General features: G+C 42.0%; 1 long non-coding RNA gene across 1 annotated transcript; it reads left to right on the top strand.

The window, feature by feature from the left end:
* The first annotated feature begins 564 nt into the window (after positions 1 to 564).
* On the top strand, positions 565 to 3,371 carry LOC127325763 (uncharacterized). The gene is made up of 2 exons (XR_007867366.2): positions 565 to 727; positions 2,390 to 3,371. It is a non-coding gene; the product is annotated as an uncharacterized lncRNA (long non-coding RNA).
* Positions 3,372 to 10,749: the final 7,378 nt, after the last annotated feature.

Here is a 10,749-nt window from a genome sequence, read left to right as displayed (position 1 = left end):
CAGGAGCAGGTGGCGCTCCGTATGCTAACACTAGGTATAGGCGCTACGTGGCTAGGTCCTGTAGTTTCTGTTATTCTGTTAATAATGCACGTAACTTTTACAACAACAAAAAAAAGTAAAAATAATGTACTCCCTCCGATTCATATTAACCGTCGCTAATGTGGATGTATATCTCCCTGCGATTCTTATTAACCGTCGCTAATGTGGATGTATCTGAGGAGTACGTAACTTTTACAACAACAAAAAATCAGTAAAAATACACAACCCAGCAGAGTCCTGTTGTTTCCAAAAAAGAAAAACATCAAAGGGAGAGCAATCACATCTCATTCTGCAGCTAGGTGTCCCCTGTAGACTGGTACGCGAGATGTCGGCACGATTCCATCCGTCCAAAGAGGGTCTGCTTGATGTCGGCACGGGAAGCTTCAGTATAACGAAACGACAACCTCTCCATCGAGAGGAGGTCATGGCTTTCGCAGACCACGCGATGTTAGGTACAGTCCTACCTATCTAAGCACCTCCGCCCGCCCGCCCGCCCATATATATCTTGTGCTTTCCTAACGAAGGTTGCAAGCCAAGAGCTACCAAGAATAGCACAGTACGTAGTACTCTCGCTGCAAGCTAGCAGCAGGACGCGCGCCATGGCCGCCAAGCACCAGTTCCGCATTGCAGTTGTGCACCTCCTGCTCCTGGCACTACTGATCTCCCTGCTCGCGCCGACCTCCGGCAGGTGCCCTCCGACTCCGCCCACCCCGCCCACCCCACCGACCCCGCCAACCCCTCCCGGGGCGCCCACCCCACCGACGCCTCCTACCCCGCCTACACCGCCCACCCCGCCGTGCCCACCGGCAAGTGTCAACGAGTTAACACGCTGAAGCGCGCTAGCTGGCATCGCCATGGAAGATGCCCGTCAACGTACGTGTACGTGCGAGTGCGCGCGCCGGCAGGCATATCCAGCTTCACTGCCCTCGACTCCGTCTATAATTTAGTTCGTACCACCTTCCATCTGCAACCTGCAGGCATGACCATGCATGCACGAGTCAATGCATGGATCAAAGTTATCAAACTAGTACATACGTACAAGAATCTACTCCCTCCGATCTATAATAAGCAGCATGGGTTTTAGTTTAAATAAATTAATATATACACACGTATATTGGTGTATATATGTGTGCGTGAGTTCTGATTAAAATTTGTGCTGTATACCCTGAGGTATATATAATCTGTTGTGGCACCATTCTAGCGTTCGCTGAGCTTTTTGATTTCACGTGATCGAGCCATTGAAATGCTAGCTTTGTTATTATGGTTAGAAATTACAGTTAGAACATATACAAAATGGGGTGACATCAGGCTTTCCTTACGGTTCCCACGTTAGATTTTTTTTAGTTGGAGGAGAATGAATGAAGAAAAGGAAGGTTATCTTCTTTTACCTAAGAAATGATCTCTATTTAAGAGATAAGTGAAGACTATTTTCTCGGACTCGCGCATTTTAGATTCAGGAGGAATAATCGACCAGAAAAAAATAGGGGCTGGAAGCAGATAGGTAAATCCTTGGTGGCCGCCATGGAGAAGCATCCCGGATCTACACTGGATCTGGCCGATGCGCTGTTGAGCAGAGGCAGAAGAGGCGAGGACGATGGATTCAAAATTGAACTGAAGATGCTCTGACGGGGTGGTAGGGGGGCGGTCCCTCCACGCCCGTATACGTACACTATCGCCGAGTATTGCTCGCGGGAGCTCTCGTACACTAGTAGAAACAAGGGTTTTGATTTTTTTTTTTTTGCTCCAAAGAGCTTTTGCACCGGATTTGGCACGAACCGGTGCTAAAGGGGGTCATTTGCACCGGTTCGTGCTGTCTGGACGTCCAGGGGACCCGCAGGAGCATTTGCACCGGTTCGTGCCGTATCTTTAGCACCGGTTCGTAACACGAACTGGTGCTAAAGGTTCATCGCCAGACACGTGGCAGCCGCCGAAGCTTTTGCACCGGTTCATGTTACGAAGCGGTGCTAAAGATAGCTCATTAGCACCAGTTCGTAACATGAACCGCTGCTAAAGCTCTTTTGGCCCTATATATTCATCTCACCCCCAACCAGCAGCCCACTCACTTCATTTTTCTTGGAGGAAGGTGTATGTGTTGAGTGCTTGTTTGCTTTTCTTTGTCATGCACATGAGGTGCTCGATGAAATGTCTGAGAGAATGATGCCGCTTGATTTTACACAAAACAAAAATGATATAAGGTGCCGAGCGACACTTAAGTTTTCTCCTCTTTCTTTCCTCCTCGATCAAGGTTAAGCAACTTTACCCTTTGATTTGTACGGTGCTAATTTCCACTATTTATATATATTATGATGTTTTGTAATAGTTTTTTGATAAACTTAATTATATGATGTAGATGAACCGGCGGCAATGGATGTACGTTGACCGACGCCTACCCAAGTTTACTTCGGGCTTGGATTATTTTATCCGTGTGGCTACGGAAAACCCACAGGCGGATGGTTTTATATGTTGTCCATGTATTAGTTGCCGGAACTTAACGCAATACCCTGACCGGCAAGTCATTCACTCCCACCTGCTTTGGAAAGGTTTCATGCCCAACTATAATTGTTGGATCAATCATACGTCTCCAACGTACCTATAATTTCTGATGTTCCATGCTTGTTTTATGACAATACTTACATGTTTTGCTTGCACTTTATAATGTTTTTATGCGTTTTCTGGAACTAACCTATTAACAAGATGTCGAAGTACCAGTTCCTGTTTTCTGTTGTTTTTGGTTCCAGAAAGACTGTTCGGGCAATATTCTCGGAATTCGACGAAACGAAGACCCAACATCTTATTTTTCCCGGAAGCATCCAGAACACCGAAGGAGAGTCGGAGAGGAGCCAGGGGGCCACCACACAACATGGCGGCGCGGCCCCAGGCCTGGCCGCGCCGGCCTAGTGTGAGGGGGGCCCAGGCACCCTCCTGCGCCGCCTCTTCGCCTATTTAAGCCCTTTCGACCTAAAAACGCGATACGGATGGACGAAACTCCAGAAAGACTCCAGGGGCGCCGCCGCCATCGCGAAACTCCAATTCGGGGGACAGAAGTCTCTGTTCCGGCACCCTGCCAGGACGGGGAAGTGCCCCCGGAAGCCATCTCCATCAACGCCACCGCCTCCATCATGCTCCGTGAGTAGTTCCCCCATGGACTACGGGTTCTAGCTGTAGCTAGTTGGTATTCTCTCCCCATGTACTTCAATACAATGATCTCATGAGCTGCATTACATGATTGAGATTCATCTGATGTAATCGGTGTTGTGTTTGTTGGGATCCGATGAATTGTTACAATATCATCAGTCTATCTATATAAGGTTGTGAAGTTATTGTTGCTGCAATCTTGTTATGCTTAATGCTTGTCACTAGGGCCCGAGTGGCATGATCTTAGATTTAAGCTCTATAATTATTGCTTAGATTGTATCTACAAGTTGTATGCACATGTCTATGTCCGGAACCAAAGGCCCCAGAGTGACAGCAACTGGGATAACTGGAGGGGAAGGCGTAGGTATGAGGATCACATGTTTTCGCGGAGTGTTAATGCTTTGCTCCGGTGCTCTATTAAAAGGAGTACCTTAATTTCCAGTAGATTCCCTAGAGGCCCGGCTGCCACCCACTGGTAGGACAAAAGATGTTGTACAAGTTTCTCATTGCGAGCACGTATGACTATATATGGAAAACATGCCCTACATAATTAATAATCTTGATGTTCTGTCTTAATGCTATTTCAATCCTATCAATTGCCCAACTGTAATTTGTTCACCCAACACTTGTTATTGGAGAGTTACCACTAGTGAAGATAGTTGGGAACCCCGGTCCATCTTTCATCATCATATACTCGTTCTACATGTCATTGGAAGTAGTATCAACTATTTTCTGGTACCATTGCTCCTGTGTTACTGTTACTGCTGATGTGTTACTGTTACTACTGCTCTTATATTACTGCTGGTTTCACATCACCCCTGTTACTAGTGCTTTTCCAGGTGCAGCTGAATTGACAACTCAGTTGTTAAGGCTTATAAGTATTCTTTACCTCCCCTTGTGTCGAATCAATAAATTTGGGTTTTACTTCCCTCGAAGACTGTTGCGATCCCCTATACTTGTGAGTCATCAAGACTATTTTCTGGCGCCGTTACCGGGGAGGCATAGCTCTACTCATAAGTTCACCTGGGGAGTACACTCTACCTCTCTCTCTCTGTTTTTATTTTATTTTATTTTGTTTTGCTTAGTTTACTTTTGTCTAGTTTATTTGTGCTTAGTTTATTTCTGTCTAGTATTATTTTGCTTAGTGTACTTTTACCTAGTTTATTTTTGTCTTGTTTTATTTTCCTCATATACCCGAAAATCCATAAAAATTTGAAAAACCTAAAAATTAAAAACTGTTGCTATGGGAGAACCCACAACCTATTTGGAGCTTATTGAATTATATAATAATTATAGAGAATCAAGAACGGGAAAAGTTATGAGTGCTATGATAGAAAAACTGAATACAATTGCTAAAATCTTGCTTAAACGCCATGATATAAACTGTTGCTCTCAACAGGATACTAAACATCTTAATATTCAATGTGGCTTTAGTGAGGAATTTTTAATTAAGAACTATAATTGTAATAGCTATATTCATTTTGGGTTCGAAGAAGTAGAACAATTTGTTTTGTTTATGGGAGCTTCTGAGATCGAATCCTTCATTGCTAAAAATTATGAAACTTGTGTTGTTTGTAAGGACCTTAAAGATTATGTCTCTTCTATTCTTAATTTTTGCATAGAAAGCTACAGTGATAATCCTTATATCATTGATTATAAAGAGAGACTCATTAATGCACAAGAATGCACTCACAATTTGCAGGAACCATTGGAAGAAGAAATTGAAGAACCTGAAAGCTCATTGGATGAAAAAGAGGAGGAAATTGATGAACCTGAAAGCTCATTGGATGAAAAAGAAGAGGAGAGTGATGAACAAAAGGAGGAAGAATGGATTAGCTACCCATGCCAACCTTCTAATGAGAGTAACTCTTTATCTCTTACACTATTTGATTGTCCTCCATGCTTACCAAAGGCGGATGAATGTTATGTTCCTGTGGATTCTATTGAAATATTTCCTATGTGTAAAACTTGTGAGAATAATTATGCTACTGTTATCTATGATAATCCATGCTACTTTGATAAATCTTATGATAATGCTTTGTTTGTGCCTGATGTCGAAATGCATGGTACTAAAGAGTTTTGCTTGGCAAATGTTTATGATAAATCTCTAGATGATGGTCCTATGTTATTTGATAATATTAATTTTACTACTAATGAAAATGGGATTAGAGAGATCATGACTTTATCTAGGAGTCCCATATCTTTTAAGATTGATCAATCATCTTGTTATATAATTGATAAAAGTGGGTTTGAAAGTTTTAATCTCACTATTTTTGAGCTTGATAAAAATTATGTGTTTGTGAATCATAAAAAGCATGCTGCATATGATATTTATATTGTTGAGTTTGTTCATGAAGCTACTGAAAATTATTATGAGAGAGGAAAATATGGTTGTAGAAATTTTCATGGTACTAAAACACCTCTCTACATGCTGAAAATTTTGAGGTTACTTGTGTTTTATCTTCTTATGCTTGTCACTATGATCTTCATGAATTTATTTGTGTACAAGATTCTTATGCATAGGAAGTGGATTAGACTTAAATGTGTTTTGAATTTGCTTTTTGATGCTCTCTTTTGCTTCAACTCTCATTTCTTACGAGTGCATCATTAAAATTGCTGAGCCCATCTTAATTGCTATAAAGAAAGCACTTATTGGGAGATAACCCATGTGTTTATTTTGCTACTGTTTTGTTGTGTCTTGGAAGTTGTTACTACTGTAGCAACCTCTCCTTATCTTTATTTTATTGCAATGTTGTGCTAAGTGAAGTCTCTAATAGAAGGTTGATGCTAGATTTGGATTACTGCGCAGAAACAGATTTCTTGCTGTCACGAATTTGGGTAACATTCTCTGTAGGTAACTCAGAAAATTCTGCCAATTTACGTGAATGATCCTCAGATATGTACGCAACTTTCATTAGTTTTGAGTTTTCTGATTTGAGCAAGTTAAGTGCCCCTGAAAAATTCGTCTTTACGGACTGTTCTGTTTTGACAGATTCTGCCTTTTATTTCGCATTGCCTCTTTTGCTGTGTTGCATGTATTTCTTTGTTCCATTAACTTTCAGTAGCCTTGGGCAATGTCCAGAAGTGTTAAGAATGATTGTGTCACCTCTGAACATGTGAATTTTTGATTATGCACTAACCCTCTAATGAAGTTTATGAGAAGTTTGGTGTGAAGGAAGTTTTCAAGGGTCAAGAGAGGAGGATGATATATGATCAAGAAGAGTGAAAAGTATAAGCTTGGGGATGCCCCCGTGGTTCATCCCTGCATATTTCAAGAAGACTCAAGCGTCTAAGCTTGGGGATGCCCAAGGCATCCCCTTCTTCATCAACAATTTATCAGGTTTCTTCTATTGAAACTATATTTTTATTCGGTCACATCTTATGTACTTTACTTGGAGCGTATGTGTGTCTTTATTTTTGTTTATGTTTGAATAAATTCGGATCCTAGCAATCCTTGTGTGGGAGAGATACACGCTCCGCTTTTTCATATGAACACTTGTGTTCTTCGTTTTACTTTTAATGTTCAATGACAAAAGTTGGAAGCTATTGCACTTATTGTTATTTGGTTGGAAACAAGAAAATGCCTCATATTGTCTTGGATAATTTGATACTTGGCAATTGTTTTGAGCTCTCAAGTAGATCATGATTAAGCTCTTGCATCATGTAGTTTAAACCTATTAGTGGAGAACTACCGTAGAGTTAGTTGAAATTGGTTTCATGATTGGTCTCTCTAAGGTCTAGATATTTTTTGGTAAAAGTGTTTGAGCAACAAGGAAGACAGTGTAGAGTCTTATAATGCTTGCAATATGTTCTTATATAAGTTTTGCTGTACCAGTTCATACTTGTGTTTGCTTCAAACAACCTTGCTAGCCAAAGCCTTGTACTGAGAGGAAATGCTTCTCGTGCATCCAAAACCTTGAGCCAGAACCTATGCCATGTGTGTCCACCATAACTACCTACTATGTGGTATTTTTCTGCCATTCCAAGTAAATACTTCATGTGCTACCTTTAAACAATTAAAAAGTTATTATCTCTTATTTGTGTCAATGTTTTATAGCTCATGAGGAAGTATGTGGTGTTTTATCTTTCAATCTTGTTGGGCAGCTTTCACCAATGGACTAGTGGCTTCATCCGCTTATCCAATAATTTTGCAAAAAGAGCTGGCGCGGGGTTCCCAGCCCCCAATTAATTAACTTCATTAATAATTCTCTTCACATGTTTTGCTCTGATTCATCAGTAAGCAACTTAATTTTGCAAATAGACACTCCTCCATGGTATGAGATTGTTGGAAGGCACCCGAGGATTCGGTTAGCCATGGCTTGTGTAAGCAAAGGTGGGGAGGAGTGTCACCCATAAATAAAAACTAAAGTACATGTGTAAACAAAAGAGAAGAGGGATGATCTACCTTGCTGGTAGAGATCACGTCCTTCATGGGAGCCGCTCTTTGAAAGTCTGTTTGGCAAGGGGGTTAGAGTGCCCACTACCATTCGTTGACAACAACAAACACCTCTCAAAATTTTACTTTTATGCTCTCTATATGATTTCAAAACTTGAAAAGCTCTAGCACATGATTTAATCCCTGCTTCCCTCTGCGAAGGGCCTTTCTTTTACTTTATGTTGAGTCAGTTTACCTACTTCCTTCCATCTTAGAAGCAAACACTTGTGTCAACTGTGCATTGATTCTTACATACTTGCTTATTGCACTTATTATTCTACTTTGTGTTGACAATTATCCATGAGATATGCATGTTGAAAGTTGAAAGCAATTGCTGAAACTTAAATCTTCCTCTGTGTTGCTTTAGTGCCTTTACTTTGAATTTATTGCTTTATGGGTTAACTCTTAGGCAAGACTTTTGATGCTTGTCTTGAAAATACTATTCATGAAAAGTTTTGCTATATGTTATCTATTTGTTAGCAACTATAGATCATTGCCTTGGGTCACTTCATTCATCTCATATGCTTTATAATACTATGATCAAGGTTATGTAAGTAGCATGTCACTACAGAAATTATTCTTTTTATCGTTTACCTACTCGAGGGCGAGCAGGAACTAAGCTTTTGGATGCTGATACGTCTCCAATGTACCTATAATTTCTGATGTTCCATGCTTGTTTTATGACAATACTTACATGTTTTGCTTGCACTTTATAATGTTTTTATGCGTTTTCCGGAACTAACCTATTAACAAGATGCCGAAGTGCCAGTTCCTGTTTTCTGCTGTTTTTGGTTCCAGAAAGGCTGTTCGGGCAATATTCTCGGAATTCGACGAAACGAAGACCCAACATCTTATTTTTCCCGGAAGCATCCAGAACACCGAAGGAGAGTCGGAGAGGGGCCAGGGGCCACCACACAACATGGCGTCCCGGCCCCAGGCCTGGCCGCGCCGGCCTAGTGTGAGGGGGGCCCAGGCACCCTCCTGCGCCGCCTCTTCGCCTATTTAAGCCCTTTCGACCTAAAAACGCGATACGGATGGACGAAACTCCAGAAAGACTCCAGGGGCGCCGCCGCCATCGCGAAACTCCAATTCGGGGGACAGAAGTCTCTGTTCCGGCACCCTGCAGGGACGGGGAAGTGCCCCCGGAAGCCATCTCCATCAACGTCACCACCTCCATCATGCTCCGTGAGTAGTTCCCCCATGGACTACGGCTTCTAGCTGTAGCTAGTTGGTATTCTCTCCCCCATGTACTTCAATACAATGATCTCATGAGCTGCCTTACATGATTGAGATTCATCTGATGTAATCGGTGTTGTGTTTGTTGGGATCCGATGAATTGTTACATTATGATCAGTCTATCTATATAAGTTTGTGAAGTTATTGTTGCTGCAATCTTGTTATGCTTAATGCTTGTCACTAGGGCCCGAGTGGCATGATCTTAGATTTAAGCTCTATAATTATTGCTTAGATTGTATCTACAAGTTGTATGCACATGTCTATGTCCGGAACCAAAGGCCCCAGAGTGACAGCAACTGGGATAACTAGAGGGGAAGGTGTAGGTATGAGGATCACATGTTTTCACAGAGTGTTAATGCTTTGCTCCGGTGCTCTATTAAAAGGAGTACCTTAATTTCCAGTAGATTCCCTAGAGGCCCGGCTGCCACCGGTTGGTAGGACAAAAGATGTTGTACAAGTTTCTCATTGCGAGCACGTATGACTATATATGGAAAACATGCCCTACATAATTAATAATCTTGATGTTCTGTCTTAATGCTATTTCAATCCTATCAATTGCCCAAATGTAATTTGTTCACCCAACACTTGTTATTGGAGAGTTACCACTAGTGAAGATAGTTGGGAACCCCGGTCCATCTTTCATCATCATATACTCGTTCTACATGTCATTGGAAGTAGTTTCAACTATTTTCTGGTACCATTGCTCCTGTGTTACTGTTACTGCTGTTGTGTTAATGTTACTACTGCTCTTATATATTACTGCTGCTTTCACATCACCCCTGTTACTAGTGCTTTTCCAGGTGCAGCTGAATTGACAACTCAGTTGTTAAGGCTTATAAGTATTCTTTACCCCCCCTTGTGTCGAATCAATAAATTTGGGTTTTACTTCCCTTGAAGACTGTTGCGATCCCCTATACTTGTGGGTCATCAATCAAGCATGGAGAAAGAGGAGTTATGATGGAAGACAAGGAAGAAGAAGAAGAAGAAGAAGAAGAAGAAGAAGAAGAAGAAGAAGAAGAAGAAGAAGAGGATGATGATATGTACCCTAACTACGGTGATACTACAACGGGGCATGATGAAGATGAAGAGGCAGGAGGAGGTGAAGATGAAGAGGCATCAGATGAGCCCGTTGATGATGATCTTCGTCGGGCCATCGCTGATGCACACATAGAAGCAGAAACTGAAAACGAGAAGCAAAAGTTAAAGGGCATGTTAGATGATCAAAAAAAATCGTACCCAAATTGCGAAGATGGCAACACAAAGCTCGGTGCCACACTGGAGTTGCTCCAATGGAAGGCAGAGGCTGGTATATGTGACAAGCCATTTGAGAAGTTACTGAAAATAATGAAGAGGAGGTTTCCAAAGGATAACGAATTGCCTGACAGTACGAACGAAGCAAAGAAGGTTCTCTGCCCTCTAGGATTAGAGGTGCTGAAGATACATGCATGCATTAACGACTGCATCCTCTACCGCGCTAAGTACGAAAATTTGGAAAAATGTCTAGTATGAACTGCACTGCGGTATAAGATCAGGTGAGATGACCCTGGTGATGTTGAGGGCGAGCCCCCCAGGAAGATGGTTCCTGCCAAGGTTATGTGGTATGCTCCTATAATACCACGGTTGAAACGTCTGTTCATAAATAAAGAGCATGCCAGGTTGTTGCGATGGCACAAAGAAGACCGTAAGAAAGACGAGATGCTGAGACACCCCGCTGATGGGTCGAAGTGGAGGACAATCGATAGAGAGTTCACGGACTTTGCAGATGACGCGAGGAACTTAAGGTTTGGTCTAAGTACAGATGGAATGAATCCTTTTTGGGAGCAGAGCTGCAGTCATAGCACCTGGCCTGTAACTCTATGTATCTATAACCTTCCACCTTGGTTGTGCATGAAGCGGAAGTTCAT

The sequence above is a fragment of the Lolium perenne genome, chromosome 1, assembly GCF_019359855.2.
Source record: "Lolium perenne isolate Kyuss_39 chromosome 1, Kyuss_2.0, whole genome shotgun sequence".
In the NCBI taxonomy this organism is placed as follows: domain Eukaryota; kingdom Viridiplantae; phylum Streptophyta; class Magnoliopsida; order Poales; family Poaceae; genus Lolium; species Lolium perenne.
This window is presented reverse-complemented; position numbering and strand designations above follow the sequence as displayed.